This window comes from Sardina pilchardus, chromosome 2 (genome assembly GCF_963854185.1).
Source record: "Sardina pilchardus chromosome 2, fSarPil1.1, whole genome shotgun sequence".
Taxonomy (NCBI): domain Eukaryota; kingdom Metazoa; phylum Chordata; class Actinopteri; order Clupeiformes; family Clupeidae; genus Sardina; species Sardina pilchardus.
In genome coordinates this window covers 20,782,641-20,795,611 of record NC_084995.1, presented here as the reverse complement: position 1 = coordinate 20,795,611, position 12,971 = coordinate 20,782,641, and the positions used below count along the sequence as shown (strand labels likewise).

The window sequence follows — 12,971 nt, the reverse complement described above, 5'->3', positions numbered from 1 at the left end:
CATGACAGCGAGCTCCTGCACTGCACTGGTCATTTCAAAACATCGCGACGTGAAATGCCACTAAAAACGGGTTGTGAATAGGTCTTAGTGAGTTAGAAGTCCTCTCGAGTTCTTTTACGCTGTCCTAGACTTAGGAGCTACTTTTAGGCTTAGAATGCTTTGTGAATAACTTTTAGTGAAAAAAATTAGGAGTCATAAAGTTAGGAGTGACACGCCCATTATTTTTAGGAGTTCCTCCCTAAATTCGCCAGTTAGGAGCTACTTTTAGCCCTAAAATTCTTTGTGAATACGGGCCCTGATGTGTGCAGGTGGCCCTGTCACCCTTCATGACCCAAGGCCGCAAAATCCTACCTACCAGGACGACTGGCTTGTGTGCGCCCCCAGCAGGGAGCAGGCGGTCATGGACACGCGCAAACTGTTCACTCACATCCAGGCATTGGGCCTCACTGTGAATGGGGAAAAGAGCAATTTGACACTGTTACGACCCCCTGTGCCCCCCTCAGGCCTGGCATGGCCAGTGCATCTCGAATGCTGGCCTAGCTGGTTGAATTAGCCAATTCTGCACACCTGGTGAAGGGGTGTGGGTATTTAAGGGGTTGTTCTCTCTCTTAATTTGGGAACTCTTTTCGGTTAGGCACATTATGTTGCAGGCACATTTGGGTTATCGCTCTCTCCCACTGGCACCTTTTCTTGCTATCTTTGAACATTATACTGACTTTGGCATATGCACCCACATGAACACTTGCATATGCTTTTACTTTCTCCTAGACATATTTTGGTAATGGTTATGCTTTTGGTTACTTTTAAATTAATACTTTACTGGTTAAAGTGATCTCTGTTGTTCCGACTCCCTCTTTATGTTGCGGCTTAGAGCCGGGTCGTAACAACACAGACACAGTCTGTGAGGTTCATTGGGATGAGGTTAGATTCTCGCATGATGATAGCCTGCCTACCCCAAGACTGAGTCCAAGCGATCCTTGCCTTCATCAGGCGCTTGAAGTCGGGAACACAGGTGCCTTATCTAACATTACAGCAGCTTCAGGGCCTACTGACAGCCGCAGCACAGGTAATTGCACTAGGGAGACTGCATATCAGGCCCTTTCAGATGTGGCTAAGGGCCACAGATGTACACCAGTGCGAATTTCACACAAGAGCTTGACAGCCCTTCAGAGATGGCAGTTGACGGATTTTCTATAATAAGTAATCATGGGACAGCTTCAATCACGCAGAGAAGTGCTAACAACCAATGTGTCCAAGACTGGGTGGGGCGCCACAGGGGAGTGCGGGGCAAGTGGTCATTGCCCATGGCACAAGAGCACAACCTGCTCGAATTGCGTGCAGTCCAACTGGCACTGGAACATTTTCTGCCAGTGTTGAAGGACACACATGTGCTAGTCCGTTCTAACAACCTGTCCACTGTGTTCCATGTGAACCACTATTGAGGCACCAGATCAGGAGCCCTCCTGAAACTCAGGATTTGTGGTCGTGGGCTCACCCCAAGTTCCTTTCACTAAATACACCTGGCAGGTGAGGACAATGGCATAGCGGACGCATTATCCCGCCGCACCTTTCACCCTGGCCACTGGAGACTTCACCCAGATGTAGTGCAACAAATATGGAGTTTGTTTGGCGAGGCACAAGTGCACCTTTTTGTTTTCTCAGATACAACTCATTGCCATCTTTGGTTTTCAGAGCAGGAGCAGGGGCCTCATTTATAAAACTCTGCATAGGTTCCATCCTGAAACGTACGACCAAACCTTACAATCTGCGTACGCATGAAAATATTCTGATTTATAAAACCGTGCGGCGCACAACGACAGGAGTTCATCCAGTTATGATTGTGGACCCTGAGGCCAACCCACAGTTAATATCATGCACACCTGAGGTCAGACCCACAATCTTCGACTCGTCCCGTCAGCCCTGTCAACTCCTGTATTGTACGATGGTCGATGGAAAATGTTTCAGAAATGGTGTAAAGATCCTGTTCTGTTGATTCAGTGTTAGAATTCCTTCAAACGCTTTTTGAATCTGGGAAATCTCCATCCACAGCCAAGAGGTACCAAGGGGGGAGCTTTTAAAATGTCTGACTATTTTTCTTGCTATAGCGAAAGAGTAAACAATGCTTCGCTGGCTTAAAGCAACACTAAAGCACTTTTCCTCTGTCGCACGCTTATCCAGCAAATAACGATGTCCACACACAAGGTAGAGTATGTAGCATGATTTTATAAAAGTATGATGTATTGCGATATCGAAGCAAGTAAAATTTGTAGTTTCTTATGTCTCATTTCTTCAAACTACAGATACACTACCCGATCTGGTAAAGTTACATAGTGCGGTTATAGCCGATAGAGGGCCGTGAAGTGAAAGAAGAAGTGGTTACGAATTATAGTGGTTACGAGTTGATGAACCGCTGAAATCATTTTGGAAACATTTTAAGGTACGAAACACTCTTAACTGTTGCTTTAATACTGCATTGCGCACTGCTAACTGCCCCAGATGAGCTATACAGCCCAGGCTTTTAACACCATATTGTGTGCGTTGTCTCGAAGCATGACGTGCACATTTTCTTTCTGGATTCTCAATTCTGTAAACATGCAATCAAATGCACTGGCTGTGGAGGTACCTGGAATAAAATAATAATAACTAGAAAAGCACTCAGAGAGCACAGACCTCCACCTGTATTGTTCTTCCTAGGTTGTCACACATTTGAACCTAAACTATTCAGATCGCCACCACATGGCCATACCATGCCATTACACCGCTAAGTGAAAAACATAAACGCCTCACGGATCACTCCCAAAATATGTTCGTATACAGTTTTTTTCAGTCGCTTTGGTACAGTACATTTCTCGAATCATCCTTGAGATATGCCGAACAGTAAGTGCATTTCTCAAAACTATTTGTACAAATAGCAAAACACCATGGATTACCTGCAAAAGCCAGCTTCTTGTTCAAAATCCTTAGTCCATCTCTCAAAACTAAATATTTGTGTCAATAAACATGTCAGTGCATAAGAATGACAAGTTCTTGTGTCATTGTGTACGGATAAGACAGTCAAATGGCTAGTCATGTTGTCCGTATAACAATGTACTCTGGAGGGATGTTCTGATGTAAACTATGGCATTTTTTATGACATTTTTTGTAAATTGTAGGTTACACCTTAGTGTATGTGGGAGTTTGATGGACAATATTCACATTTACGCTTTGAGATACAGAAAGGAAAATACAGCACTGCATAGTAGAAACAAATGAAATGAAGTAGAAATTTGACCATATACAGTCTCCTTAGGGAAAACTGTAAATGCAGTGTGGTAGGAATTATAGTGCAGTCTTCCTACACCTCCTGATGTTCCTGTCTTTTGGGCCACAAATTCTCATATGACAACATGTTCAACCATTTTGCATGTAAAGACTTATACTATGAACTAATGCCTAAATGTTGTGGGAGGTGAGACTATTGAGCCGAGAATTGTACATTTGTAATTGTAATTTGCATGGACGCACCAAAACATTTGCACCTTGACCAAAGGAATGAAAAACTGCTTTTTTGATGTGCACTAGTGACAATGATCTGAAGATTGAACAGGTAGTTTTGAGAATTTCAATTCTGATCTGAGAAATGTACCAAAGCGACTGAGAAAAACTGTAAATAATTGTTTCTTCCTTGGGTCATTTCTGACCTTCCCTGAAAATTTCATCGAAATCCATCCATCACTTTTTGAGTTAGCTTGCTAACAAACAGACAGACGCCGGTCTCTGGTGAAAACATAACCTCATTGGCAGAAGTAATGCGAATGTGACAGGGTGGTCAGGGCAACCACTCCAAATCTGTAGCTTGACTACGCCACCCTGGGGCCTAGCGCCTCAGGGAATCTTTAGGAGATTGAGACTTTTATTGAAACCGAGCTGCACAGGTTCTATAAAGCAGCCATGAATTCCTTAAACACATATTTATTAAACAAAAGAGACAACACAGACATTCTAACAAAGGAGGGAAGGGCAACAAATAACGAAGGCAGGCAGAGCTTGCCTGAGGGGGCAGGCTAATATCAAGGGTGATAAGTTTGCAAACACAGCAAGTTTAAGAAAGTGTCTCACACAGTAATGCAGAGGGGTATTCCACGAACGGAGGTTTAACAAACACAGAGTTAACGCTGAACTCTAGGTTGATTGACCCTGAGCCGACAAAATCAGAGCTGCCGGTTCCACCGCACCGGTTATGAATTAGTTCAATCAACACGGGGTTGGTTAACACTGGGTAGTGCACGTCTACGCCAAACCTATAAAGACGTGATGTATGGAGCATGGAAATCCTGATCAAAATGGCTAAACGGGCCGCATATTTTTCCGAGATGGAGCTCAGGTCCTCCTGGAGGGTTACGATGAAGAGAAAGACATCATAACCAAAAAAAGTAACACTAAAACCTCTGCCATGCAGCGAATTCAGGCTTGGCAGAGGATCGCTGACCGCGTGAATGCGTAAGTTTCATGACAAAAGCAGGATCCTAAATATTTGAACTATGAATCTATTCATATCCCAGTTAAGCTTTCTTAACATTCCTATCATGTAATTCTACCAAGATGTACTCCGATGGGCCCCAAGCGATCAGCGGATCAAGTAAAAATGAAGTACAAAAACATCATACAAACCGGTAAGCTTTCCCACTATCGTATTGACCTATATATTTGTCAGTGTAGCATTTAAATTGTCCTAACATGTTTTGTCACTCCTGCATTTAAATAACCACCAAAAAAAAAAGCCAATCGTAAGAAGGCCGACAGTCGGCAGACGGGAGTTGGCCCTCCGATCACCTTTACTCCGGCGGAGGAATTGGCCATAGACTTAAACCTCGGGCGCCCTGGCATGAAGGGAATACCTGGAGGTACCTCCTCCGAGAGTCCAGGGCCGTCTCATGAAACTCCATTGGTTGAATGTAGGTTTTAGGTCTGTGTTTCTTGTATTTTATTTTATGGTTTTGTCTTTAAACACATGCAAACCGTGTGCGTACCACAGTGCAACTTATTCTTAGGCTATATTCTTTTGTAGCTGGGAAATAGTTGTATGTAGGCTATTCCTGTATGTGTCTCTATTCCAAAAAGTGAACAATTAACCAACTTCACAGATCGAGATGGGGTAGTGGTGTTACAGCCGGTTACAGAGGAAGCTCCAGTTGATGTAAGTTCGTTAGGCTTATCATTTCTTTTGTAAGCGCCTCTCAGCCTACTCAGCCAACTCAGTCAATATGTTCTTTGTATGATATAGGAGGCCGATGAAAATATAGATCCGGCCGAGGATCTATCAACTGAAAGGACTGAGGTAGGCCTGCCCTTTTCTTGCCAATTCCAAGTCATTAGTTGTGATTAAACTGAACTAAGCAGTGTTCACAAACCCATTTGTCTCTTAACAGACTGTGGTCGAGGAAGCGGGTCCGTCCACATCAACCCAATATGAGCACGTAAGACCATAGGCCTACTCGCTTTACTGGCCAAGCATATCTCGCTTGAATGTTAAAACAATATTTCCCTCCATTTCAAATGTCAATCAAAGAGCTCTTTAGAGTACATCTCCAGCGGGAAATTGCTAAGGCCGACCTGGAGATGACTTACATAAACCTGCTGATAGAGGTGAAAAAAGGAGGTTAATGGCCAGCAATTGAAAGTGGACAGGGTATTGCGATTCATGGTACTAATTAGAACATTCTTTCCACCCTCAGCAACTGAAGAATAAAAAAGATTAACGAAAATGTTTGTTTGGTTTCTTTAATTGAAATGGTTTCTACAAATGTGATTGCGCATCATTTGTCCTGCCCTTAAATCCATTTGTGGAATTGGTTCCTCCTCGAGGACCGGGGCAAAAGGGGGAGGCATCTCTTTCCGCAGAACCGCTATGTTGTGTAGGACTGCGCATGCAACAATTACGTCGCATGCCCGTTCCGGGGACACTCTTAATCCACGTAGGCATTGAAACCTGGATTTCAATATCCCGAATGTGTTCTCAATCCTGGCGCGGGTTCTGCTGTGTGCCCGGTTGAATCTGGTCTGTGATCCAGGAGCGGGATTAGGATACGGGGTGATGAGAGTTGGGAGACATGGATACCCGCGATCCCCAAGGAGATACCCATCGAATTGCCCGGCGACCAAATACAAACTTTGAGCCATCTTGCACAAGCACAACAATTGAGGTCTATTATATGTTAAAGATGCAACGCACCCTGTTGAAATTTAATGCTCAAATTCGATTCCCGATACATCCTGGCATCGTGGACCGAACCAGGCCATTTTGCCTCCACATTCGTTATTAAGTAGGAGGCATCACATATCATCTAATGAAACAAAAAAGATCCACAGCGATTAACAAATCAACCATGAAGATATTGGAAATGGCTAATATAGCCTTGGATGCGTAAGGCCTATACCTACCTGGACATTTATGCTATGATAGCCTTTCCTATTCACATAATCGGCCTTATTTATGGCTGGGGCCTTTATGGGCAATGCACCCAATGACATTCGGGAATGCTGAAATAGATGATACCCCAGATGAAAAGTGAACGAGAATAATTTCTGTGCCATTTGGAAACATTTTAAAGCAAATAGGCCTAACCTGCGAGTTGGGGAAACTCCATTTTAATGACCCTCGTGGGTTTGTGTCCAGGAAAGCGTATGAAGTCGTGCACCAACCGCTTCAGCGCAAGACAGACTTTGCGCACTGACCGGCAGACCGTAGCTTTCCCTATATGCTCTGCATCTCCAACACTATACAGGAAACTACCCGTCGCAGAAAAACGGAGAGCAATACAAAGCGTTTGTCCAGGTTAACTTAATCCAGGTCCACGGTTTGTCACATTTGTTATGTAGGTGAAGGAGAAGGTTATTTAAATATATTAAAGATTCCCGAGAAAAACGATATCGCTCCAACAAAAAGTCATCAGGGTGAGACAAGATGTCGAGTCGTGGTCTTATTAATCTCTCTCGGTGGATTGCTCGAATTATTTGCGCTCCGATATCAACAGGCCTCTCTTCAAAAGGGCATGCCATTGCGATCAAGCGAAGGCTGCGGTGAACGCGGGTTTAAATAGCCTGAGCAAACCCGGTTTATCTTCCAAACTTAACTTGCTCAAAACCTGCTCCGACCAGGTTAGGTTCAGAGCATATGTTTCTATAGTAACTAACATACCGTGTTCATTTTGGAATGGAAAACCTAGAGTTTCCGCAAACCCTGGGTTAACTTACCCGGTTTTGTGATAAAACCGACTTTGTGGAATACCCTTCAGCTCTCCACAGCAAGCAACTCTCAGTACACACAGTAATGACTATAGTTCCCCAGCAGGTGACTAGGCCCCCCCCATTAACACTCTGCCTGCTTACAAAATAAAGACAACGGACAAAGACAACCAAACCAAAAGTAACTGGGACAAAATAGTAAATCAAACATCAAACAAAACTAAATGAAGACAAGACAGCAGCCTGACCAACTGTAGCAGTCCAAAGAGGCAGGCGACATCACCCCTGCCGTGGTCCGGACAGGCAGGGCACCCAGCTACAGTACATAAAATGATAAACATTAACCACAATGACAAAAAACTAATACAAACAGAAACACTCAAAAAGGTTGCATAACTGGTGGAAGGCTCTGGTGTGCTCACACACCTTCTTGCAGCAGAGCCTACACTGTTGCTAGCCACCAAGCTGTTAAATAGGCTGCACTTGGGCCAGTTAACCAATTAAGGTCACTGCCCCGCCCCTCGTTAGCCAATTGACAGGCCAGAGGGAAGACACAGAGGCAGCAGTCACCCCGCATTCACACTGTCTCCGTCCGTCAACGGATCTCATTCACTTTGCATGGGGCGGACTCGAAATGCATTGTGGGTCCGTCCGTCGCTTCAGCTCCGTTGCCTCCGTCAAGAAAGTTGAGAAATTTTCAACTTTTCAGGCAGCGACGGATCCGTCAGCCAATCAGATCACGTGTATGCAAATACACATACGGCAGATCCAACCTCCGTGATCCGCTGACGGACGGAGACAGTGTGTACGCGGGGTAAGTCTATCCTACTACACACACAAAGGAAAAAGATGCAAGGCCCAAGCAAGAGAGCGGGAACTGCGAGAGATGTGGAACACACATGGAAAGGAATGCAGAAAATGTGGCAGAAAGAACCACTTTGCTAAGTAAAGTGCTGTTTACTTAAACAGCAGGAGCAGGGTGCAGGAGGGTGACAGTGAGGAGGACAACGTGTCGCTGTTCTTCGTGGATGCCATCAAGGGAGAGAGTTGTTTCAACTGAAGAATGGATTGCATGCTTGAACGTGAATGGCACGGACATTTCACTGAAGCTGGATTCAGGGGCGCAGGTAAACATCCTGCCAATGAAAGACTTTAATAGACTGATGAACAAACCATAAGTAAGAGACAAAAAGATAAAGCTGAGAACATATGATACGAGCCAATATCCACAAAGGGAATGTGCAGAGTTACACTGTCTAGCAAAGGTCAGAAAGTGAATGCATTGTTTGTGCTAGTAGAGGGAAATAGACAAGCAATATTGGATTGGATTTTGTTGGAAAACTTGTGACCAGCTAGGTCTGATAAAGAAGGTGCATGAGGGTGAACCCACTGATGAATGGGTGAACTCCTTGGTTATCGTAGAGAAACCTTATGGAGATCTGAGATTGTGCATAGATCCTAAAAATCTAAATAAGGCGATCCAGCGAGAGCACTACAAGCTACCGACAAAATCAGACATAACAAGCACAATGAGTGGAGCATGCTATTTTACCAAATTAGATGCTTCATCTGGGTTCTACCAAATAGGGCTTGATGATGAAAGCTCTAAATTGTGCACATTTAATACACCATTTGGAAGGCATTGCTTTTTAAGATTACCATTTGAAATTAGCTCCGTCCCTGAGGTTTTTCATAGGACAGTGCAGCAACTGTTTGATGGCATAGAGGGAGTAGGAGTCGGAGTCATCACGATGTGGTGGGGAAAAACAAATGCTGATACATGATGAAAGATCGCACAGGGTTCTCACTCAGGCGCAGAATGTGTTTCACCACCACTAGTTGGCAGTAGTCACGTTAAGGCCTAACCTGAGGTTATGTCCTACGATGCAGTTTTCAGTAAACGTTCTGATTGAGAAATACTCGGTGTGTGTGTGTGTCTCTACACACTGATACACTGATGACATCCCTTCTCCCCTGACTGGTGGATGAGCCCTTGTATGGTGTTAATCTCATACCGCCCTTCTGGTTTGTTTATATAATAAATCAAGTTAGCCCAGAAGCAGCCCAAAGGCCCACTGGTGTTTGCAGCAAAGTGTTTGGCAGACACAGAAGCACTAAGATCAGATGCAGTAGGCCTAATGTTAAAGCTTATGAACCACACTAAGATCAAATACAGTAGGCTCAATGTTATGGCATGAATGCATCCTGTGAATTCTGAATAGAATCACATATAATCTGAAAACCACCACAGAACCTTATGTAAGAAAAGTATTTCAATTAATCATAAAATGGCCCTGACACGTCAGTAGACATTAATAAATCATATTCATTCCAAATATGTATATCACTGACTGTCAGGCCAGGATATTGTCATTTAAAAGTGAAGTTGCAGCCCTCAACTGATGTTGATGTTTTCATACGAATCACAAAGTCAGTAGTGTTTCGGCATCTGGGTTGCCAGCTCTGCTCTAGTTACCACAGCTGCAGCTACAAACGTGTCAGATAAAAAAATTTGTAATGTTACAAAACCTAAAAGACCTCGTTATGAATCCGAAATTCATTGTGACAAAGTCCGAAATAAAACAAGGATTTGAAAGATGGAAACGACAGATAATGGAGAAGAATTTGAAGACAGTTGCCAACGTTGCTAATTTTCTCCTGAACAGGTAAGATTCTAGTCTGGTTTTCACCATACTAAACTCAATCATTTAAGATTGAACATTAGTCTGGCGAGGCCGCGTTTTGTTTCTACTGCACTTCGCGTCGCTTAAAGTGTAACTGCACCCTAAAATATGTTTTTCGAACTGTTGATTGATTGATTGAAATTACTCTTAAGTGGTGACCTACACTATTACCAGGGTTTATATCGACAGAAATCGTGTTTCCCGAGAAAAGTAGCATTTCGTATTGGAGATATAGCTTTCCGCGCCCTCTACAGGTTAAAACATGCCATGGCATTTTGGTCCAAAATGCTATTGGAATGCTGACGTAGTCCTGCACTTTTCTGCCGAGACTACGTCACTGGGTCGTCACAAATTAGGAATGAAACGCCCCAACACCTGCTGCCCTGATTAGCCTACCTGTGATAAGCCATGTCTGCAGCACTCATTCCCAGATTGACACAAAATCACCATGGTTGATTGGCTGCTGCAGTGCTGCACTACTATTCCAAATTTCAGAACGTCCTGCCCATTTTGAAAGCCCTTTTCAGAAATGTGAAGTGGTCGGAGTTAATCAATTCAATTTCCAACAATTTCATAACAGCTAATTCTAGAGTAGTCAACTAGCCTGCTTGCTTGCGAGACTCGGCTGCGAAGTTTGCACCGGTTTCCTTATTTGGGTTTTGGGTTGCCAAGTGTTACTATGACAGAAGGGTTGAAATTGAAAGTAGCCTAAGTGATTGTGTATAGGGTAGTCTAGAAATCTAGACGCATGTACAGTTTGGCTTGCCAGGCTATGTGTAGGGTGTATGCCTACATAATATGGCAACCTGGTAGATGTTAGGCTAACAGAAAACAAATGGATCAGTGATTTTCAAATGAATTATGATGGCCATGCAAATTAGTTTTCAACTCTTGGGACAACAAAACGGGAGGGTGGCAGGAGATAACCTTAAAATACGAGAGAAACCAGGGGAAAACTGGAATTTTGGCAGGTATGCTCTAGGCTTCCACCCATAAACAGTGAAAATAGTTTTCACCGACGTCTCATTAACATCTCTTCCTTTCCGTTTTTGGTGATTTGGTGAACTGAAACAGCGCCACGTATAGGCCTGGAATATGAAGTAATGTTGAGTCGTATTGAGATGGATCCGTTTGGACGCAAATACTCTGCCAGGGAAAACGGAGGGGGGTAAGATCGTTTTGGTACGTGTGGACGTGGCCTAAGTGACACCCCAAAACATTATTGCAGACAGTAGGCCTACACAGTAGGATTCTTACAAGTAGAACCAGGGATGTCGTTAGGCCTATTTTGGAGGGGGCTTAACCTAACTGTTAGGGGTGTAAAAATTAACCGATACGTATCGGTAACGTTAACGATGCGAGTGCATCGGTAGGCAAACCCCTGGATCGGTTTAAATGTACTATGGATCGATAGATAAATCGATTTTAAAATGACGAATCGGAAAACTAACATTACAAGTTATGATACTTTCAAAATCATAAGACCGACCGTGATTTGCTAACACACGTCTAGCTTCTCCAACGAGTGTACTGTAAGTAGCGTCATTGCTACAGTGGCAGCAACAAACTAGTTGTCAAGTTTAGTGAAATGCAGATAACGCTGACGTTAACGTGTGTTGCAGTATCCTGAACGAAGACATACAGTATATTCAGTCGTAAGAACAAGCCTAAAAATTAGCTTCATAGGTTACAACAAACACCCTTTGTCATCCTCCTGCATTCCCCTTTCCCCGTGTCTCCCCAAATGCTTCGGTGCCTTACTGTATGTTCGGTGCACGTCTGAAAGTTGACTGAGGAGGAGGGAGCTAGGTATCAGGGAGTGCCTCCCTGTCATGTGTTGAACGCGGTTCTCACAACGTGCGTTAGTAGCCTCCTTATTTATGAAAGGTAGCCTAATCCAGACAGACACTCTTTCCCAAGAGCTACAGCTACATCACATCGTTTTTAACTATTGTGATGGTTCAGCAGCTAAGTATAGGGTGATATGAATGTATCTCTATTAATTGGCCGAGTGATTTCGTTTAGAGGCATTTGGCCACGTTCTTATTATCAAAATGTTTGTTCAGTCTTTCAATCCAGTCAATCAAGTCTTTTGGAAAAAATGTAAATGTAAATAATGACATGCAATTGTAACTTTTCTCATGCCATTTAAAGTAGCAGAAAAAAAAAAAATCTGCAGTAGCCTATGGAAAATAAAATGAGATTAAGAACTATATTGCATCGTATCGAATCGTTTCGCATCATATCGAATCGCACTGAATCGTTCTGTATTAAACCGCATCGGCTGTGAATCGTATCGTAGCTTTATGAATCGATACGAATCGAATCGTCTTAAAAGGGAGAGATTCACACCCCTACTAACTGTGCATTCAGACCGAAACCATCAAAAGCGTGATGGTTGATCAAAAGCCCCCCTACAAATATATATAATATGCATCCACATGCACTATTCTGAAGTACTCTGCCTCATTGTCAACCCCCCTTGGCAGCGACAGGGTGAGGCTACATGTAGAAGCATATGGCAGCCTTCTTGCACCTGGTCAAAAAAGTTGATGGTGCAGGGATGTGAGCACCCTAGTCGGGGACAGTATGCACCCGTCACAAACACCAACATGTCTTCAAGGCTTATGTTGATCTCTCCCTCTGTTGACATTTGACAATATGACATTTGTGTGTTAGTTTTGCCTGTCTAACATGTTTTTCTTTATGTCCAAATCAACAAAGTCAATAAAGTCATTACAAGAGTGCTGTAACTCCCTCTCAAGCACGGCAAACACAAGTGGTTTCCTTTACTGGTTTATTGAAGTCTTCTCTCCAAGTCAAAACCGTGAAAACTGATAATACACAGTATTAAACACATAAACTCATGTTAGCTTATTAGCCATGAAATAATACATAAGGAAAGTAAAATACAGACAGACAAATTACCTCGTTGGCTGCATGCTACGAAAGGAAATCATCTTGACGCCTTTATATCTTCATTATCTCTTAATTTACTTCTCAACATGTAATACTCTCGTTCGTTTAACTATCACACTTGCCAGCAACACATACGGTGCCTGC

General features: G+C 43.4%; 1 long non-coding RNA gene and 1 pseudogene across 1 annotated transcript in view; both read right to left on the bottom strand.

The window, feature by feature from the left end:
* Nucleotides 1-12,971, bottom strand: part of LOC134101408 (uncharacterized) — a 31,321-nt gene extending 18,350 nt beyond the window's left edge. Inside the window, exon 1 of the long non-coding RNA XR_009941373.1 lies at nucleotides 12,837-12,971. This is a non-coding gene — a long non-coding RNA (uncharacterized LOC134101408). The remainder of the gene's footprint in view (nucleotides 1-12,836) is intronic.
* LOC134058954 (putative nuclease HARBI1) lies at nucleotides 5,996-7,038 on the bottom strand (annotated as a pseudogene).